Source organism: Lycium barbarum, chromosome 1 (assembly GCF_019175385.1).
Source record: "Lycium barbarum isolate Lr01 chromosome 1, ASM1917538v2, whole genome shotgun sequence".
NCBI lineage: Eukaryota > Viridiplantae > Streptophyta > Magnoliopsida > Solanales > Solanaceae > Lycium > Lycium barbarum.
Window position 1 is genome coordinate 16,994,129 of NC_083337.1, and position 10,823 is coordinate 17,004,951.

The following is a 10,823-nucleotide window of genomic DNA, read 5'->3' on the forward strand; positions in this document are numbered from 1 at the left end:
AAAGAGAGAAGAAACTGAATATAAAATGCCTTTTACAAAACCCTAGGAGAGTATTTATAACATCCCAAAAACGTGCACCAACTTTGGACAAAAATACCCCTGCGTCCATAACATGCGAGCAGCAGGTGGTACGTTCTTCACTGAATGAGTGGAAGCATCTGCGACATCATATGTATCTCGCAAGTGGCACCTGTGTCTCGAAGATGCTGCTCGCAGGTGCTGCTTCCAATTCCAATTTGTCCAAAGTGACTGTCACGTTCTGTGTCCCATCTGCATCTCGCATGTATGACCTGCGAACTGCAGGTCATGCTTTCATTCATCCTTAGCCTCTTTTGCTCCATTTTGCTTCGTTATACTCTCCGAACATTTTATTCTACAAAATGACACAAACACAAGAAAAGTAACACCAAAAGTACTTGAAGAGTCACAAAAGCATAAAGAATTAGCATCGAATGTGCTGTAATTTCAAGGCACATCAACACCCCCAAACTTAAACTTTTGTTTGTCCTCAAGCATCTTACACAAAACCATAACCACATGACAAGTGTTCAAGCATTTCAAAATGATAATGGCTACATTGGTGATAGTGATCAGTTACAAGCATGCATTTAAGATATGATTACCCCTCATTCTTCTTTTTGCAAAATATGGTGCATTCACTCAAATTTGAGGATTAACTAACCGCTTTAATCGGTGACACAATGATATTAGCCTTAAGTAAGTGGCCAAGAATCCTAAGCCGAGAAGTAATTATTTCATTAAGTGTTGCAATCCACATGCCCTCACGAAAGACCAAAGAAACTCCCAAAACACACACATTTACAACAACACAAAGGAGAAAAGATGAAGAAGAAGAGAACAACTCACACTCACAAAAGATGTACAAGTGCACAAATGTGATGCCACAGGCTTGCCCTTCAAGTGTTTTGTTACACCTCGAAAAAATTTCATGTCGTCGTATGGTAGATAGACTAACGTAGGGTAAGAAGTATATGGCATTTCTACAAGTAAGAAGTAGTACTTAACGGTTCTAATTAAGATTCCAAAGACGGTTGAAGCAAGAGAAGAGAGTTCGTTGACGAATGTTAAGTATAAGTCGTTTTTTGGAAGGGTTTTGAAAAGTACCGAACTAAGGTTGACTTAATGATGTCTTGAAGAAGAGTTATAACACTCCTTAGATTGTTAATGAAGTGATAAACAAGTGCTAAGAAGGTTCCATAAGGATTGGAGATCAAACGAAACGACGAAAATGATTTCAGAAGAGTGGAGTTATACGACCACTTATACGGTCCGTATAACTTTATACGGTCTGTATGAGGGTCCATCTAACCCCCAACAGAAAAGATGTTTTCCCTGATGGTGAAATACAGACACTTATACGGACCGTATAATGTTATACGGACCGTATAATGTTATACGGACCATATAAGGGTCCGTATAAGTCCCGTCGGGCTGCATAATTTTCAAGTATAAATACATGTTTCCACTTCCAATTTATCATTCTTTCCACTTCTCCACTTCTCTCCAACTCCCTAGAAGGTTCTATAGATTTCATCTACAAGAACTTGAGCGAAATCAAAGATCAATATCACCAATCCAAGGAAATCAAGTGCAAGGAAGCTCTTTGGGGTTGCTAGAAGTCAAGAATTTCTTTAGAAGAGGAACTAGGGTTTTCTCCAAGTGAAGCCTCTCTATCCAAAAACCATTCCTTCACAATCAAAGGTAAGTTTTATGAGCAATTCATGTTATTAAGAATATTGAATGGTTGAGTTGAAGAAGAAAGTACAACATGGAGTTCAAATATGGAAATTGTGGTATTCTTGAATAATAGTTGATATGAATCATAATTCTTGAGATGTTATGAGTATAATTACGTTATAAATGATATTAAGAATATGGGAGAAACATTATATGAGGGATGAATGTGGTGTTATATTATGGCTATGGTTATGAATGCCTTTGAGAGAGAATTTTGAAAATTGGATAATGTCGATCTTGTCAAGTTATGGATTGTGATATTATGAGTGTTGTTATTGATGTTTGGAAGTTGATATATCATATGGAGGAAGTTGTAGAAACAAAGGAGATGCTGCCCAATTTTCGTTAGCTCTAGCTTAAGCTTAAGTATGTTTCCGATTATCTAATCCTAGCACGAATTCCTTTGAATGTAGAATTACGAACTTGGAAGGAAGTGTTTAGTCGGCAAGTTAGAAAGGCGAAAAGGTATGTAAGGCTAGTCCTTTCTTTTCTAAGGCATGATTCCTATGACATGATTTCCTTTATCTTTCCATGACCTTCTTACATTCCGGAAACTGTGAATCTATATTCATAAAGAGCTTCTTATGAGATAAAGATAAGAGATATGTTACAAATATGATAATGATGATGATGAGTCTTAGTCTAAAGATTCTAAAGCTCATGATATGATACTTTTACGAAGCTAATGATCCTTATATGATCCTTTGATGTGGCTCATTGCTGTTACACTCACCTTATAATGCTAGTTCCTTCAAGGTGAGGCAAGATGCTCATGACTACGCCATAATGGAAATCGGGGGTTCTCGACCTTACGTCACCCCGATAGAGTTATAGTCGTCTTTGAGTTCGTATACATGCTTTATGATAAGTATATGATAATTAGATTACACCGTACCTATATGGCCGGGTAGACACCGCTAAGGTGGGCAGCGTCTACACCATGTCTAGAGGGCATGGGCAGACACTACTAGTAGGCGACATGAGATGTCTACCCCGGACGCGGGAGGCCTGGACGCGGGCTAATGATGATCACACCGTACCTATATGGTCGGGCAGCTTATATATGCATACTTGATATGATATTGTTTATGATGTAAGTTAGCATGCATTACTCTGTCTTAAGTGATATTCAGTTACAAGTTGTTTCCTTTCTTGATGTTTCCTTATCTCTTCGATATGTTATTATTGTTCATGCCTTACATACTCAGTACAAAGTTCGTACTGACATCCTTTTCTTTTGGACACTGTGTTCATGCCTACAAGTAGACATGGAGGTAGCCCAGATTCCTAGGAGCTACTCAGCAGACTTACAGGAGCACTCCATTATTCCGGAGGTGCCTTTTTTGAGATATTATTTTGTGTATATATTTGGGCACGACGGGGTCCTGTCCAGTCCTTATGTCACAGTAATCTAGTAGAGGCTCGTAGATACGTACGCGTGGGTTGTAGTGGTCTCATGAATCCATCAGTGTATATTTTGTATATCATTTTGCAGCCGTGAGGGCTTACGTATATTTATGTATTATCTCGGAGTCTATATGTGTTCGGGATGAGTAAGATGACTAGCGTAATGAGTGGTGCTCGATAGTCAGCTCCGGGTACCCGTCATGGCCCCTAGTTGGGTCGTGACATGTTTCTCCACTAATGTAAACACATTTTGTTCGAAATCAATTAGGACTTGCAGGTTGTATTGTAGGATTTTGGTTAAGGTAGGGTAAACGTTGGATAAGAGTGACTCAAGACCTCCCTAAGCACTACATTCTATCAAAACACACCTCCTTCAACTTATTCACCCATTTCTTTCTCTTTTTATGTCACCAACTAGTCATTCCTTTATTCACAACTTTTATTTCACTAGCAAGAAAACCGTTTTTTTGCTTTTGTTTGTTTGATTTTTTTTTCTCGCCTTTTCACCTCTTACACGACTTCCACATCAACACTTACCAACCGCCACCCCAAACTTAGGCTTTAAGCCGACGTTTGCAAATTTGAATCATTTAGGGAGGTATGGTGCCAAAAGGTAGGTCAATAAGAACAAAAGCGTAAGGCTTGTAATATGGGTATCAAGCAAAAGGTTCAAGGCTCAAAGGGGGTTAACTATGGAAAATAGGCAAAGGGTAGGAAATTTAAGGCTTAGAAACGGTCCAAGGAAAGCCTAATATCCTATTTCAAACCAAGTGTTGTTTAAGATTTCTCCTTGAAACACTTTTCGGGCAAGTTCTAGATCACAATCATGCACAACACTAGAATAAACACACCTCACAACACATGGCACATGGATCACTTCACTATTTTTTTTATTTCACTATCCAACCTAGTACTTCAAGGCAACAATCATTCACAATTCAGTTTCTAATGAGCATAAAGTCACCAAATGAGTCATGCAAGTTAACCATTCACTTTCAAATACTTCTGCACAACTAAAACATTTTGGAGAGGTATATTTTCAAAAGATAGCACAAGTACATGCCATTAACTGATTAAACCATCACTATATAAGTCAAAACACTTTGCTATACTAAAAAACAACCTAAACATTCCAGGTTCAACATAAAATAAAAACTCTCAAAAAAGAACACCGGCAAAGAAAACCCAAGAGTGCCAAAAACATCCACACTGCCAACACCTCAAAACATGAGTTACCCCCACTTCCAACAAAATAAACATGCATTGTCCCCAATGCATCAAATGTAAAACAAAAGGTGAGTAGCTTCCTGGAGATGCTCCAAGCGTCCGTCTGAGTAGATTCTGGGGGAGAAACATTAGACTCCATATGTACAGGGGGAGTCTGATCAGCAGGAAGGACCTCCAAAGGTGGGACAAACATAGGTTCAATATCAGCAGGGTCACCACTTAACGGCTCCGCAGATGAAGGTGTGAGGGTCTCAGGACTTACTGGCTGTGGGAGCGGAGGATGTACTGGCACTGTATCAGTACTCGTGCTGTCAATCCCTTACTGTGTATCAAGAGACTGCTGTATTGCCACAATGGTGTCTATATCAGCCTCATCAACACCCGCTGCGAATGCCTCCTGGCGGGCGCTCTCCAAAACTGGGTCAATATCACCCTCATACTCAGATTCTGCCTCACTCTCCTCCTCCTCAATTTCTTCTTCTTCATCCACGTTCTCCTCTGACCCCTCAGGCAACTCATCATCCAGTAGTTTGGTGGGCCTAGGAGAGAATAGGTCCACGCCCGATGGTAGAATGGGTGCACTAGGCTCCATATCAGGGATTTTTAGCCCTTGAATATCTGCCTTGACCTTTTCCATGTCTGCTCGAATGGCTAGGAGACCATCACCACCACCACCGTCAATGCGTTCAAGTCAGAGCTCAATTGCCTTAACACGCCCCTTAATCTACTCTTGCTCTCGTTAGACCTCTTTGACTGCATCTAAATAGGGTCTCATAGCTGCTTCTATCGCCTATTTGACATAGTTCAGGATGCGGTCCACAAGTTGGTTCACCTTGGCATCTGCCGCTCTAATCAACCACATACCCTCACTAGTGATCCTTTGCCGTCGGGAAGCTGAAGTAGACACAGGAATGGAGGAAGAAGGACTTGAAGTAGTAGCAGGGGCAGTCAAAGGCTCAGGCCTCAAAGAAGTGGATGGAACTGTGGAGGGCCCGGAACTTGGAGTAGCAGCTGCTGGAACAGTGTCCTGACTGTTACACTCCGAAAAATTTCGTGTTACCAAGATTGTAGACGGCTTAGTATGAGCTCAAGGGAGAGCAAAGTTATACAAGGATCAGGGATGAAGATTATATGATCTGAGTATAAGAATATATATATATATATATATATATATATATATATGACATTTGGAGACCGCATGGAGTAAATCAGTTAACACGTTACTTGATGAATAGCCCTCGTAACCGCAAGTTAAGGTGGAGCCCATATGTCGGGTTTTATAAAGGACATATGAAAAGTGATATGGGCAGTACATGGGAAGTTGAGCAAATCTTAAGAAGGACCCTTAAGCCAAATATGGGCATAAGCCCTCCAGAAGGATGATTTAAGCATACGTTTTCGGATGATCTGACTTGAAGGGGCCAAAACGCTATTATAAGTTTGGAATTTAGAAACACCCCAAAAATGAAAGTTGTATATAATTGAAAGAGATTTCCAACCATAGGTCTTGGGCCCTCATACGATATCAGGATTAAGAATTATGACCATTTTATGATAAAGACTCTAAGCTGTCAAATGGCTTCCGCGGGTCCCACTTGAGAAGGTCGGTGGAACCGACCTATGAGGGGTATAAATACCCCCCATTAACTCTATTTTTTTCAGCATTTTTTACATTCTCACTAGTCCTAGAAACTTCCTAACACAACCCCTAAACATTTATAGCCCATTAAATCAAGACTTTAACAAGATTACACCAAACTAGTCCATGAAAGGTGATTGTTCTTGCTTCTACTTGATGTTGTGGTAAGTTTGGTCTTGAAGAAAGTTGGTGTGGATGAATTTATTCAAGTATAAGGTATGTTCTTCATCCTATCTCTTATGTTGAGTTGATTTGAAGGTTTAGCAAGTTTTAAAAGTGAAAATAGTTATGGAGGAAATGTTATAAAGTGTCGTGTTGTAATTGTTGTGTTTATGGACTGTTTTGAGTATGTTGTGGCCATGTGGCTGGGCTGATTTACATGTATAGAGATGGTATCTAATGTTGTTGGTGTGTTGATGAGATTATGCTCTTTGATTAGGAAGAAAGGAAGTGTATATTGTTGTTGTATGTTGAAAAACATCGTGTGAGATGTTTTATGGAATATATTGGTATTGATAATATTGTTGTTGATGTTGGTATTGTTGTTGTTGTTGTTGGTTGCTGGATTGTGATTTCGGGCTATGCATATAAACAGGGGAGATGCTGCCCGAATTTAAGCAGATTCTAAAAGAGTTTGGTTTAAGGACTTGAGATAGGCATATGATGATAAGTCTAACGGTAGTATAATTTCTCTTGAGTGTAGATTTGCAAGCTCGAGAGAATAAGCGTTAATTCGTAAGACATCAATCGGGTATATTAAGGCTCGTCCCTTTCTTTCAAAGACAAGATCCCTATGGTACGATTTCATAAATGCTTCCATAACTCCTTTGTTTTCAAAAGATAGAAGTTTATGACTCCAAGGCATGATTCCTTTCTCGATAATCCATAAATGTTTTCCAAAATGCCCGTATTTTCCAAACCAGAGATTTATGATCCTGTGAGCTCTTATGATAACACCGATGAACATGTTTTTACGATGATAATGATGATGTCAAAGATGAGAATATTTTCTATGATGATTATGATGATGATGATGATTTTATGGTTAAAAGTCTCAAGTTATGAGATCAATGCTTTTATGAAATTATTGAGCTTATTTCATGATTTTCTCAATTTTATTCATTGTTATTGGTTTCACCTTATAATAATTGTTCCTTCAAGGTGAGATAGAGTGATGATGATTGTTCCATGATATAATCGGAGGTTACCGACCTTACGTCACTCCGCTAAAGTAGTGGATTTTATTTGAACTCCCATGCATGCTATGAATATAATATATGTATATAGTTATTTTGTGATATTACAGAGTTCTATTATTTCATTTTGCTTATGCACTACACTTATTCTCATTCTTCATGTACATATAAAAGGCATAGTTGACAGGGGGTGACGCTGTGGCCTATGATGTGATGTTTATATATATAAGGCACAGTTGACAGGGGTGACGTTGTGGCCTATGATGTGATGTTTATATATATATATATATATAAGGCACAGTTGACAGGGGGTGACGCTGTGGCCTATGTTGTGATGTTTTTAGGGGTGACAATGTGGCCTATGTTGTGGCATTTCTATAGATATATGTGTTTTGTTGATATAGCCATAATGATTTATTTATCTTTGCACATTCATTGAAATGTCTCAGATGTCTTCCATGATTTTATGTACATATTGATTTAAAAAGGTTAAAGCTGCATGTATGGTATCCGCCTTAAGAGGCAATCAAATGTACAGGTCATCTTTATCCCCTGTTATGTTCTATACTTCTTATTATGTTGATATTCATGCCTTACATACTCAGTACACTATTCGTACTGACCCCCTTTGTTTGGGAGCTGCGTTTCATGCCACGCAGGTGTATACAGATGAGTAGAAGACATTGGCTATAGGATGTTCCCAGGCTATCAGCTGGATTGGTGAGCTCCATCTCAGTTCGGAGTGTTGCCGAGTCAGAGTACTTATGTTATGGTATCTCGTGTATGTTAGAGACTTTTGCAGATAGTGTCCTGTGGATAGTGCGTCGAGATGTCGACAATTGTGTAAAGAGACCATATAGGTCGATGTGTTTTTATGCTTTATTTTTAGAGATTTTACTTTGACTAAAAGTTTTATTTGAATTAACAATAAGGGAGAAGTCCCTGATTTGATGAATGAGTTTTATTGAAAGGTTTTTCATGTTTTACTTGACGGAAGCGTCATTTCGTGAATTAAAGGTTCACAAGAAGTTGTGACTCATGGATAGAATAGTAGTATGGCACTCAGCCGAGTAGGGTCTTAGGTGTCAGTCGTTGCCCTCCGATTCTGGTCGTGACACTGGCCCTCTGTGTCAAGAATGTGAGGATCAAGCTCAGTAACCGAGGCCCTTGGTTGTTCAGCAGTCCTCTTTCTCTTTTTTCTACCTAGTTCCAACCTGGTAATATCAATTGCCTGCTCAACCCTTACTATTCTATCCAATCTATCAATCTGACGCACCCTATTCTCCGGCATAGTTCTTTGATAAGGCATGGGAAAGGGAGTGAAGTATTTTTCTGCGTGTTATGATCTTTTAGCTTATCCCTTATAATCAGCCGCATGTCGACAATAAACCCGTACATGAGGGAAGCAATCAGGATACACTTCTCAATGGAGATATCGATGTCATTCTTTGATGGCTTTACCCTTGAGGACACTAGAGATAGCCAGAATTTCGCCTCGAGATTTAGGGTGCTCTTATGAATGCCAACTGCTGGGTCAATCCACTTTGGTGTCCCAGATGCAATAGTTAATGCCACCCACGCACGCTGTTCTGATGGAACTTTGATCCTGTCATCATATTCGAAAGTATGCGGGGGCCATCCTCCAACCGAGTCACCTTTCCTTTGCTAAAAGATGATCTCATCAATTTTATTGGTCTGGCAATCAACATCCACACCTTATACTGGGATCCAGTTGAGATGATCAAGATTCTTTTTGGGTTGGCGGCGACTGAGCATGGCGTTCAACATAGCTCCATAAGCAGCATAGAACTCCCTCACGAGAGCTGGAACATACTCGCCGGGTGGCATGAAGTAGTTCCATCTTAATGTGTTCAATTTACAGATGATCCCAGGGCACATGTCTTGTAACCCATTCAGAGTAACCCGTTTCTCCGCATTGAACCCCCGAGTCTCATTGTTATCCGGTTTGACCGTCTTCCAGGCTAGATACAATTCCCTGAAACTTGGGACAGTAAACCGCTTTTCCTCTGCTTCCCTTCTTCTACCCTTCTCAAGAGCTTCATCAACCTCCCGTGAAGGGGTATTCTCTGTCCCTTCTTCAGACTGGGGGACATCATCCACGGGGGTATTCTTAGTTGTTTTCTTGCCCTTACCTTTTGATTTGTTTGTTCTCTCCATCATGCGAATACACCACAAAACAGAAAATATTTATGGTTTTTATTTATATGGGAAAGAAAAATAAAGAAGATAATGAAAGAACAAAATATAGAAACTAGAACAACACAAAACCGTAAAGGGTGTCATCTTCTGCGAACAACACCTGCGGGATGCAGGCATGACATGCGCACCGCAGGTGATGTCACTTGAGATTATTTTTCTTGCAAATCTCTGTCAGCACCTGCGGTAGAAGTGTGGGACGCAGGTTAAACTTGCGTCTCGCATGTGCTACATGCCTAAACTCTTTGTTACTCTTTCATTTTTTTTATAACATCACACACGCACACACATGACTAATTCACTTAAGAAGGTTGTCACGCCATCTATCATTGGGAAAAGTCGTGAACTCATGTGGAAAAGGATATGCTATTGTCATGACCCAACCCGCCGTGACTGGCACCCATCTAAATCCTAGTGGGCAAACCAATATACAAGACACCTATCTATTCAATCCAGTTTTATATTAACCAAGCTAAACAATCATTACTCATTTAACATCAAAAGAACAAAGTAAATCATGTCATAAATGCTGAAATAAGTGTCGAAGTTCTAACTATTACAATCCCTAAAATCCGAAAGTCATCGTACAGGACTCTAAACTAAAACATGTCTAAAAATCTGAAGTCTAACAAATAAGTAAACCGTAATGTCCAGAGTACAAAAAGACATCATAGCAAGAAGATCTTCGGGCGGCCTGGCATGGGAAGAAGCTCACCCTAAAATCTGTCAACAATTATCCTCCACGCTAGATGTGAGGACGAGCAACGGTCTCTATATCATAATCTACACTCAAAGAATGCAGACAGGTAGTATCAGTACAAACACTATGTACCGGTAGATATCATAGGCCGACTAAGATTAGTATCATGCATATTTCGTAAAATCAATAGAATAAAACAATCCAGTCAACAGACATGATTATCAATAAATCACAACAAGTCAACCAAGGACAATCACAATTAAATCACCAAGAATGTCAAGCAATCATAATCACGTAAGCCAAATGGAAATAAATTTACCACAATAACCTCACTCACTGTACATACATGCTAGCAGATGTCTTAGCTCAGTAGTCATGACCTACAGGGGACCCATGGTGTCCATGTACCACTCGTTTCGGATCCACTCCTTGGACCCGAGCATAAACCTCCGTCCCTGAACGAACCTCGGTCGCGGGACATATCAAAGTACCTCTTATTTCCGAAACGATCCTCGGACCACGAGCCCATAATCTAGGTCATATGAGTGCCTTTCCATACCTCTTACAGAACAATGTTTCTTACCTTTCCAATATCAACAATCAACTCAACATTTTATGTCACAATATCCTTGAGAAGATTATATTAGCTTCTCATCACAACACATCCATTGTAGATTCA